Genomic DNA, 7,752 nt, shown 5'->3' with positions numbered 1-7,752 from the left:
CGTAATAATGCTCAAATTCTCTGCTAAATGAGAAAACATCTTTTTCCTGTTTTCTTCCTTGTTGTTCTTTTGGACAGTCAGGCACTAAAATCAAAACAGGCCCAGTGGACCACTCACTGGATGGAAGCATACAAAGTAGTCAGAGGTGAGATGGAAGTGTATAAAACCAGGGGTCAGCAAGGTTTATCTTGCCTGGGCCGGATCAGTCCCACTGAGATCCCTCTGTGGGCCGGATTGTGCACAGACGCGATTTTCAGCGCCATGGAAGTAAGTCCCCGCGCCATGCTGCGCATGAGCGGGCAGCTCAGTTCGGGGGCGGCTCGGGGGCAGGGCCAAGTGACCTCCATGGGCCGCTTCCAGCCCATGGGCCTTAGGTTGCTGGCCCCTGGTATAAAACTATTGGTGAGATTCCTGCATTGCAGGGGGTTTGACAAATGACACTTCCAACTCTTTAATTTCACAATTATGGAGAAAGTGGACAGAGAGAAGTTTCTCTCCATGTCTCTGTGGGAAATAATATTGCAGCCAAAATTAATTTTTAGGTTTTGCTAGATAAGCAAAGGGTTAAGATACATGGAGGTCCCACGCAACTCCTCCATGCAGCTGAAGAGAAAGTATGCTTGTTCTGACCTCTCACCGACTGTTTTTTTTTTTTTTTATCTCAAGCTTGTGTTTTTTAACATAAGATTCTCCCTATCTTGTTTTCACTGCTGCTTTTTGCTGGAATCAAGTCTGAAAATTTCTGTAAGTAAACAATTTTTTTCCCCTTACATTACATACTTCTGTGCAATTCTTTTGTTTAGAGCAATAAAAAGGGGGTGATCCAGTCTCCTAAAGGGCCATTAAAATTATTAATAAGGTTAAGCAACTTTGTCCCAGAGATTTCTACATTTTAAGCTGCAAAGGGACTGCGATTTTAAACTCTGCTAACTAAATGTTAAACTCACATGTGAGTAAGGGAAATAATAAATATGATCTATGTAGCCAGAATTGTCTACACTGATGACCAAGAATATCAGGCAGTGGTACTTTCCCAGCCCCACCTAGAGTTGATGGGTATTGAACCTGAGACCTTCTGCATGCAAAGCAGGTTCTCCACCTCTGAGCCACAGCATGTCCCCAGAACAGATGGTTTCATCTGTACTAGGTGGTTCATATTCCTTAAATCTGCATTCAGTCTTGATATAGTTCTAATTCACCACCCAACCATGTCTGAAAACTACCTCGTTACCTTTTTAAACAAAATTAAATTAAGTTAAACTTTTCTCATCAGCAGTTGCAGACACTACTGGGGAAATACCTGCTCTAGCTAGCTTTTTATATCTAACCCATTAAAAAGACATATATTTATAACACATTTAGTCCACTCACATTGGCCAACCAGGTGCACATTTTGGTCAGGACTTAAGTGTAACTGCAAATTTCCTCAGCTGCAATTTTCAGCAGCTGTTTTGCATCTGATAATAGAGGGGGGGGTGTAAGAGTCCTGCTGAATCGGGCCAATGTCCTGTCTAGACTAAAATCCTGTTCTGCTTACTCACAGTAGTGGCCATATGCCCATTTTGGGAAATCCGTAAGCAGCATCCAAACACATGAGCTTCTCCCTCCTGCGGTTTCCTGCATTATTGTCTCCAACACTGGAAAGAGAAAGGCTAGTACCGCAGAATCCAAACACCTTGTGGATGTGGCTAAACCAACTGCATGGTCTCCTGACCCAGTTACATGCTACTGGAACAGGAAAGTTATTTTTTGCTGTTTGAAAGGGAAGGCAAGTGGATAGCTGCACAGCCTGCCATGAGTCGCCCCCACGCGCCCTACACACACACATAATTAAGTAAAACTTTCAAATGGTTATATGTACTATGAGCGTCTGGAGAGTGAGAGCGTGTGGAGAGTGGGGGCACTAGCTTCAAAATCCTTTACCCTCTCTCGAAAAAAGTAGGGGAGAGTTAAACCACCAAGCTAATTGTTCATGTTTAAAAGGAAGATTTACAGCTGTAGCGACAGCTCAGTTTCTACATTCAATTATTTTAAATTATGCCCACAATTATGTTGCATTAATTTGCGCTGCATATGGTGGGTTGCGTTGGTTTGGGGAATTGATGCAATTTTGAGGCTAAATTGATGTTGCTGCTCCTTGATAGGATAGAGATTGATCGCTTAGAAATTTGGATCATGAAAATCATAATTAATTGGAGCAATATGGCAGTGCCATCTCTCCTGCAAGTCAATTGTCTCCACCCATTTGGAGATGACTTGTCTTGCACTAAGGTCACAGTGACACCCTGCTTCTAAGATTATACATTATTGATGCATTGTGTCACAGGAGCCTGCCAGTCAGTAATCACACAGTTCAAATATGGAGTTAACTCTTTATTAGCAAAAACACAATCTTCACAGATGTGGCTGAGTGTCAGGCAGCCTAATGAGCAATTGCGCAGCTCATTCCCAGTGGTCTTCCTCCCTAAAGATCAGTTGCCAAGACTGAAGTCCTCACCTACTGATCAGGGCTTTTTACAAGCAATTGGAGACTACGCCTCCATACAACCAACATCTCCTCTGCCCTTTTCATGCCTCTTCTCGGTGTCAGCTGTCACAAAATTATGTAATTTGCCTAATTAATTATGTTATTTATCCCCATTCATTTATATGCAATGAAAGCACAATGCAGATGAGGGGACAATGTAATCATTTATGTATTCTTTTGTGGACTTAAAGCAACAACAGTGATTTGTGCTAATGTCATGGAATGAATAAACACCAGCAATTTCTGCTGCCATTTCATCAGAATTCCTTAACAGCCCTATTTATGAAGAGGAGGAGCAACTACATTTATAATCTAGCTTTTCTGCTATAGATAAAGATGGTACAGAATGGCTTCCCCATCCTCATTTTATCCTCACAACAATCTTATGATGCCACATTCACAAGAACAGATATCACAATAAATTTATGTTCCGACTTCTCTACCAAGTCTCTGTTTTTTTAATTAGCAAATGTAAAAATGAAAGAGGATGTCAGCACAACCACAGTAACTTTAATGGTTGGGGTAAAAAAATCTCTTTTCTCAGGGTACATCAGGGGTCGGCAAACTAAGGGCCGCGGGCCAGATCAGGTCCAATAGCCTTCAGGATCCGGCCCATGGACTGTCCGTGGATCGGCGTGGGGATTCTGTTCATTTGGGCTGCACCATTTTTCCCCTGCACCATTCTATTTTTCCCCCTCCCTCACACACACCGCGGCAGCACCCCCTCCCTCCCTCCTTCTGGCTTCTCCCTGCCCTGCCTAGAGGAGGATGGGGGCTGGGCTGAGCTGGCTGAGTGCCATTTTAAGCAGCCCCTCTCTGGAGCCAGCCCTTTCGCACCGCTCATCTTCCCTCCACCACCGCCACCGCAGCCCTGGTGCTCTTGTGGGCCAGGAAGCGGAGCAGATAAGCTTGTTCTGCCTACCCACGAGAAGCAGCAGCGGCGGCGGCAGCCCCCGGGAAGGTAAGCACAGCAGCTGGGGGTGGGGGTGGGGAGGAGGACTACTTACCCCCTTCGCCTCTTCTTCCAGTCCCCCCCCTTCCCGGTGCTGCTTCTCCAGCCTGCCACAAGGTTTGAGGGACAGTGGACCAGCCCACTGCTAAAAAAAAATTGCTGACCCCTGGGGTACATCCTTCATTGTCCTTCCATTGATATTTAAAGACCTGCTCAGCCACCTCAACACTGCCAAGGCTCACCAAGCAATTGGTGATAGTCTGTTAGACTCCTACCTAGTTCACACCTACAATTGTGTCACAGCCACACAAATGATTGACAGTTTACAGAAAGCCTTTGGAATTATTGGCAAGCATTCTCATCAAGCTTGGAAGAAGCAACTGTTCATAGAATCATGAAATTGCAGAATTGGAAGCAACCCTGAGGGTCATCTAGTCCAACCCTCTGTAATGCAGGAATCTCAACTAAATCTGCTAAGGCCGTATTGAATCCCAATTCTGTCTGCTATGGCATTAGCTGGTCCTTCCAGTTTGCTGTCATCTGCAAATTTTATGTGCATCCCCTCAATACCTTCATCTAAGTCATCTGTAAAGAGGCTGAACAGCAAAAGGTCCACAACAGAGTCCTGCAATACCCCACCTGCCACTATTTTCCAGGCTGAGTAATCATTAGTACAGTGGTACCTCGGGTTACAAACACCTCAGGTTACAAACACTTCGGGTTACAGACTCCGCTAACCCAGAAGTAGTACCTCGGGTTAAGAGCTTTGCTCCAGGATGTGAACAGAAATCATGCGGCAGCAGTGGGAGGCCCCATTAGCTAAAATGGCACCTCAGGTTAAGAACGGTTTCAGGTTAAGAACGGACCTCTGGAATGAATTAGTTTCCTGCTTGGCAGGGGGTTGGACTCAATGGCCCTTGTGGTCTCTTCCAACTCTATGATTCTATGATTCTAAGTTCATAACCAGAGGTACCACTGTAAGCACTCTTTGAGTTCAGTCAGTCAACCAGCTACAAATCAACATAACAGTTCCCTCATCCAGCCTACATTTCCCCAGCTTCTCCACAAGCATGTCAAAAACCTTACTGAAATCAAGATACACCTGCGCAAGCAGAGAATATGACTTCACAGAGTGCTCTCTAGGAATCTACAGGGAACTCCATGTGTTGTAACCCTTTGCTCACCTAGCAAACATGATATTTTGACTGGAGCATCATTTTCCCACAAACCCCTTCTCAGGCAAAGGTATAACAATTTCACACACATTTTATTAAACCACCCAGAATCCTAGCTTGGCTTGAAGGTTCTGGAACCAGTCTCTTGGCAGAGGTTTGGTGAGAAGATCAGCAGTCATCTCTCTGTGTGGCATACTGGGGTGTATAGGATGTTAGTTGCTTTGGCTACTTAAAAAGGTTACGTTTGGTATGTCTATCATCCCTGCAGGATCCATAATTATAAAAATAACAGTAATCTTCTCCCACCATGTCATGGATGGAAACTGCTGACTTGCAAATTGAGGTAAGGAAAACTCCATTAAGGATATTCTGAAAATGCATTTAGAGGCAACAAGGAGTCAAGTATTTTGCAACACCGTCAGTACTGCTGGGGTAGATGTTAATATAGAACAGAAAGGCACAGTTGCATTACACAAACACCATTCTTTCCTGAAATGAAGGAATTACTGCTAGCCAACTCTGATGGCTGTTGACACCCCTTGATTGTTCCAAATTATGCCAGCCAAGCTCTCATCCACATTGCCCAGGTAACGGATCCAGATGTAAACTGCCTTATATTACAGTTTCGACAGAAAGCACAAGAAGCAAAAGTTGTTGCCTTTCCTGAAAAAGAGGAAACTCAAAGTATTGATAGGGGCAATGCTTCTGAATGCCAGTTTCTGGAAAGCGCAGGAAGAGAAAGGGCTCTTGTGCTTGGGTCCTGCCTTTGGCCTTCCCACTGGCAAATCTTCTAGACCAGGAGGCTATACTAGATGGGCCACCTTTGGCTTGATCCACTAGCACTAGCACTAGCACAGAGCTGGAGGAAGCAGTGCTTTTGAATTACCAATTAATTGCAGGAGCAGAGAGTTGCTCTTCTGCTTGGTCCCAGCTTGGGGTCTTCCCTTTGAGATAACTAGTTGGCCACTATCAGAACAGAATGCAGCACTAGACACACCATTAGCTTGATCCTGCAGGGATCTTCTTATGTAGGGCACCCTTTAAAGGTAGACTACTAGGGATGTCCTGTGTCTACGTAAAATCAGGGGCCAAAATGGCAGCTCTGTCATTTTGCACTAATGTGGCAGCTTCCTGATCAAGCCCAATGGAAGCCCAACAGAAAGTGCATTGCAGCAGTCCACCTGCAACTTGACACAGAAGCATTACCACATTTTCATTTACTTTCCCCATAGCATCCAGATCCTTTGGTTGCTAAACCTCCCCCCCCCCTCCAGTCTGTATACATATATTTGACTGTATTTTAAAAAATATGTAAGCCATTGTTTATTCTGCACTAATTTTAATCTTTCTCCTCACTTACAGCTGCCAGTTCCTCTGGTGTTGACTTATATCTTACCCATGGGTAATAACTCCTCGCCTTTCTACGTTCTCAGCTATAAATCTCAAAGCACTTTAAAAGGGAGCATATTAAGAGCCGGAGAGAAGACAGCTTTCTACAGTTCATGAATATTAAAATTTGGAGGTTCGAACCCTTTGATGGATTTCCTGGCTGCTCTTTTGCTCCCTTCCACAATTTATGTAGCTTTACATTGCGTGGTTTGTTTCCTAAGAAAAAGTCATAGGAGCGTCACATGGAATCATGGAAATTGTCATTGGAATGGAATCTGAGGGTCATGGAACCCAACTCACTGCTATGCAAGAATCTCAATTAAGGCCCGCTTGAGAGATGGCCATCCAAACTTTGATTTGAAACCTCCAATGGAGGAGAGAGTCCGCTACCTTCCAAGGGAAGGCAGCCCTTCAGCTGCTGAACAGCTCTTACCATCAGAAACAGTGTCTCATACCAAATGTAAACAAACTGTGAAAAAGACTCTATGAATTGAAAGTGGAAATGCTATATGTACTTCTTTGTTACACAAGAAAATCTTGAATAAAAACTGATTTTAAAAAATAATGGAAGTTCTTCCTGATGTTTAGTTGGAATCTCCTTTCTTGTAATTTAAAGCTATTGGTTTGGGTCCGGGAATTCCAGCTTGTCAGTGACCTAAAACCAGAGCTTTCTCTTTCAGCTGGAGCTCACCAAAGTTCAGTTCCAGCACCTCTCGTGTGGGCGCCATTGCAGCTAAAAAAACTATATTCCATTCTTAGTGGTGAGAAAAACAGGAGATTGCGCGACATTTTGGGGTGCACTTCCTCTCTCTGATTTGTCATGTCTGTAAGAACAAGGCAGCTCTGACTCTGTCCTTCTCCATATCATCAACCAGCAAAAGGCTCTAGGCTAGGAAAACTGGCTCCTGAAACCCCCACCTCTGCTAATGAGGCTCTTCCACCCTCCTCTGATATTCGTTATTCCTTTTATTCCTTTCATTATGTCTAAATGTGGTCCGACAGTTACACAGCTCCTTTTTCACGCTGCATATCTCGTTCCCAATTTGCAGGATCTTCCAAATGCCTGACTTGAATTCATTTGTGCATAATCATTTTTTTCCCTTTTGCATTTGCTTCTATTATAGCTCAGAAGTGACAATTGCTGCTTGTTCAAGGGGCTTATATTTGCACAGTTTGTTTCCATAGATACTTGTAGGTCTTTGGAGGTTGGTATATTGGTATATACATATCCAGTGATATATTAAATTAGGAAGAAGGAAACTATCAATGGCTACTAGCCACAATAGCTATGCTCCGTTTTAACATTTTTCCTTGGTGCTTTTAGACATCAGCAATGGATTCCTTAGCGTAGTTCTCACTGTTGAGTCTTCCAATGGTCTATATCATTTATTTTCTGCCCTAAACCACTGGTGATATCTACTCCCATGCTGTAATAATTGCATAAGTGCATCATACTTTTTTTTAAAAAAAAAAACAACCCAACTCATGCATTGCAGCTTACATTCGTGACTATTCAAGTTCTTTCCTTGTCTCCTGTGAACTGCCATTTCCACACAATGTGGGCTGAAAGAACATTTAGCATTGTAGCCAGAATTGGTCGCCCCAAGCAGACCCAATAACATTAAAGGTTGTGGCTAGCTTAGATCCATTCATTTCAAGGCTTAGATTCATGGAATTGTGGGGACCTCATGGGTCATCAAGGGACGCGG

The 7,752-nt window shown here is 43.7% G+C and overlaps 1 long non-coding RNA gene across 1 annotated transcript; it reads left to right on the top strand.

Annotated features, from left to right (window-relative positions):
- Positions 1-338: 338 nt before the first annotated feature.
- On the top strand, positions 339-6,559 carry LOC309523822. The gene is made up of 3 exons (XR_014215645.1): positions 339-744; positions 4,923-4,997; positions 6,017-6,559. It is a non-coding gene; the product is annotated as an uncharacterized lncRNA (long non-coding RNA).
- The last annotated feature ends 1,193 nt before the right edge of the window (positions 6,560-7,752 follow it).

This window comes from Podarcis vaucheri (genome assembly GCF_965113315.1).
Source record: "Podarcis vaucheri genome assembly, chromosome: Z".
NCBI classification, from domain to species: domain Eukaryota; kingdom Metazoa; phylum Chordata; class Lepidosauria; order Squamata; family Lacertidae; genus Podarcis; species Podarcis vaucheri.
The sequence above is the reverse complement of the archived record's forward strand: the minus strand, read 5'-3'. Positions and strand labels throughout refer to the sequence as shown.